We start from the raw sequence: 4,273 nt of genomic DNA, 5'->3' as shown, positions 1-4,273 counted from the left end.
CATCACTGTGCTTTGTCTACCACAGCATCACTGTGCTCCATCTACCACAGCATCACTGTGCTTTGTCTACCACAGCATCACTGTGCTCCGTCTACCACAGCATCACTGTGCTCTGTTTACCACAGCATCACTGTGCTCTGTCTACCACAGCATCACTGTGCTCTATCTACCACAGCATCACTGTGCTCTATCTACCACAGCATCACTGTGCTCTATCTACCACAGCATCACTGTGCTCTGTCTACCACAGCATCACTGTGCTCTATCTACCACAGCATCACTGTGCTCTGTCTACAACAGCATCACTGTGCTCCGTCTACCACAGCATCACTGTGCTCTGTCTACAACAGCATCACTGTGCTCCGTCTACCACAGCATCACTGTGCTCTGTCTACAACAGCATCACTGTGCTCCGTCTACCACAGCATCACTGTGCTCTGTCTACAACAGCATCACTGTGCTCTATCTACCACAGCATCACTGTGCTCTGTCTACCACAGCAACACTGTGCTCTGTCTACCACAGCATCACTGTGCTCTGTCTACCACAGCATCACTGTGCTCCATCTACCAAAGCATCACTGTGCTCTGTCTACAACAGCATCACTGTGCTCCGTCTACCACAGCATCACTGTGCTCTGTCTACCACAGCATTGCCATGCTCCTACCCACCACAGGTGGGTAGTGAACTGCTTACACCAATAAAGCTGAAGAATGTGTATAGGAAAATAAGAATACTGTTTCATAAATGGTAGAATTCAAAATATCTGGAATAAAAATGTTAAAGATCAGACATATGGAAAGGCGGAAAGCACTAGTGCATTTGTTCTATTTCATGGATTCCCCAGATTATTAGCTGGTTCACAGGACACAAACTCTAAGACTTTTTGCAAAGCTGTTGTAATTAGGACAGTGTAGTATTGACAGAAATGTGAGGTGAGCAAGACAGGGAAGCAGTAAAAAGGCATGAAAAAAACCCAACACACATCTGGAAATGATGTTTAACAATTGACATTTTAGAACACTGGGAATATAACACCATTTTGTAAATGATACTGGGATAAATGGTTAGCCAAACCCCCAACAAAGGTGTAAAATCATAACTTTATGTCACATAATAAATGAAGCACGTTAAAAATCAAAAGTCAATTTAAAAAATTAAATTTGTTTATTCTATGTCTGTGTGTCTTTTGCTTGCATATATGTCTGCACGCCAAACACACGAGGCCCACTCTGCCTCAGTAGTCACCAGTCAACATAAAGCTTACCACAGAGGTTACAGAAGGAATAAAAAAGAAAACAAAGGGATTCAAAGTTAGACATTGGATATAAGAAGTCTGTAGAAGAGGAAGTGTATGATGCTGAGCTTCCCTAGAGACCAGGGAAATGCAAAAGTCATAATTCTAGGCCTGTCAAAGACAAATGTCTAAAAAGCTGACAAATACCAAGTGCTGTTAAGGAACACAGGCTGCTGTCCACTGTGAGGAGATATGGAGTGTCACCTCGAGTTTGTAATACTTGATGAAGCTGTGAGGTGTGTACCAGCATTTTGATTTCTTTATAAATGCACACATATGCAAATCAGGAGAGAGAGAAGAATGCTTACAGCACCATTTCTGCAAACTCTTCCTCTTAGCTATTCCAAAAGGCAAAACTAAGCCAGGAGGCTTGGCAGTTACAGCAAAAAACGGACAGGCACACAGCCAAATAGTACACAGCCACAAAAACTTAAACCAGAGCTAGAGTGGTGCTTTTGACTGAGAATGGCCCCATAGACTCATATATTTAAAGGTTTGGTGCTCAGTTGATGGAACTATTTGAGAAGGATTAGGAGGTGTGGTCTTGTTGGAGGAGATATGTCACTAGGGATGAGCTTTGAGGTTTTAAAAGCCAAAGTAGTCCCAATAGCTCTCTCTGCTTCATGGCTATCAGCTAAACATGTAAGCTTTCAGCTACTGCCCTAGTGCCATGTGTGCCTGCTTGCTGCCATGCCCCCTATCATGATGGTCATGAACTTTAACCCTCTGAAACTTTAAGCCCCAAATAATTTTTTTCTCCTATAAGTTGTCTTGGTCACGGTGTCTTCGCACGTCAATAGAAAAGTAACTAAGATAGCTACAGTGCTCACCATAGGTTCTGTGTGTAAAAACACTTGTTCTACAAGCTTGATGACCTGAGTTGAAAACCTGACACCCATAATGGAAGAGGAAAGCTGACTGATGAATTATCCTCTAACCTTTTGTTTTCCTCTTAGAAATGAAAATGACCTCATAATGGTTGAAACCCAACCTCCAACTTTAGACTAGAAGATGAGTTTGAAAATGGAAGCCAGGAGCCTAGAAGATCAGGTATCATCATGAGGGCTATGACTAGCCTAGCTTCATGTTGATTTTTGGGACAGTGGAATCCACTTGTGTTTATTGTTAAAACCTCTGTCATTTCATTGCTTCCTGCTGAATCTATTTGTTTCTATTCACATCTTATGCTGGAACACATGATATACAAATATAAATAAGACCTAGAAATATGCAAAGCAACCTGCTTGCAGCAAAAGCTGGCATGTTATGGTAAACAGTTTTGGCATAGTAATTCCTAGTAAAATGGTGTACTGGGGAGAAGATGGAAAATGTACACACAACATGTGTTAAATTTTATTTTATTTTTTTCTGTATGCCTTTTGTGTGTGTGTTAAACCCTGCTGAAGTACTGATCAGACTCCAAAATTCAAGAGTCCTCTGGATCTCTGGGAGCAAAAATCATATAGTGTTAACCTACAGACTCTGGCCTCTACCTCCCTTTCAGACCTCTTGTGACCTAAGCTGGGTATACAGACCTGCTGATGTTCTAGACTCTTTTCCTTGGAGGCTCAAACATCTCCTCATCTTTCTCTCTTTCATCTCCTCCATCTTCTTAGCTCTTCGCTGTCTCTCAAAGAGACTCAGAGGTCCAGAGAAAGTCAGTCTCCAGCCAGAAGCCACAATTCCTTTCCAGGAGTCACCTCAACCCCCTTTCTTGGAAAGGAGAAGCAAAAGGAGGAGGGAAGATTCTATCTCCTCAGGACCCTGGAATCACACGTGCTTCTAGTCCTCAGGAGGTTTTCCCGGCTGGGATAGCATTATTGCAATCAGCTCCAGCAGTCGAGCGTATCCTGAGGCTAGCAGCTGGTGCACCATGGCGCCGTTGCAGCCCTTACCCCACACTAAGAGAATGTCAGATTTGTTGGACATTCAGGCGCATGTCAGGACACTCAACATCTGAGCATCTTCTCCAATGACAGGGAATGATTTCCCTCTATAGTGCTTCATGGACAGGTTGATGGGATTAGACAGTGTGCCTTTCATAAAAGTCATTATAGACACGGCCACTTATATAAAGATGAAAGTGGTGTTTTGGGGAAAATGCCAAGTTGCAAATCTGAGGTGGAGAAGATGTTCCATTAACCTTGTATCTACGAGGCTGTCTATTAATTTCAGATGATAAAGGGATGTCAGATAAAGCCAATTAGCATAAAACATTCTTAGTCAGCTCTGCAAACCTTCAACAAATAGCAACAAAGATGGAGGGCATTTGGGAATGGACCTTTTCCAAGGGGTTATTGAAAGTGATGGTGTCTTCACTCGCTCTCATCCCATCTGCTCTCCATGCTACTCCTAAGGCAACTACTAAGTGACTTTTGAAACCCACTCATTGTCTTTTTTTTTTTCCTTTATGATCCCAAGCCCTGCTTTTCTTGGCAGGAAAGACAAATGGTGGTATATTCACCTGAGACCACATGATATTCAGAATGCCTACTAGTCCCTCCATCTGCCAGGAGCTGCTACTTCTATATATTTTTATATTGTGTATGAGTATCAAAGAGATTTTTGCTTCAGATTAATTTAGCAACAAGGACTGAGGGCTGGGGCACTATGGATGAACATTCCAGTTATATCTCACACCTTCCACCCAAAACAGGAAACCAGAGATGGGTGTGCACATGGCCTTCGAGTCTCTAATGAGGCTCATTCTTAACCAAGATTCCACATGGCATTCCATGGACTGCAGCCTGCATCCACAAAGATGAGTCTGCATGAGTTGGAGACTCCGCTTCCCAAATATATCTCTGCATATACAACTGCAGATAATTTTTTAATCTTACTTATTTGTGTGCATGTGTGCATGTGTGTGTGTGTGTGTGTGTGCATGTGTATGTGTGTGTCTGTATGTGATGAGTGCAGGCACACTCATGCCACATTGTAAGTGTGGAAGTCAGGGGCAATAGTGGGGAGCTGATT

Source organism: Apodemus sylvaticus, chromosome 4 (assembly GCF_947179515.1).
Source record: "Apodemus sylvaticus chromosome 4, mApoSyl1.1, whole genome shotgun sequence".
Classification (NCBI taxonomy): Eukaryota; Metazoa; Chordata; class Mammalia; order Rodentia; family Muridae; genus Apodemus; species Apodemus sylvaticus.
This window is presented reverse-complemented; position numbering follows the sequence as displayed.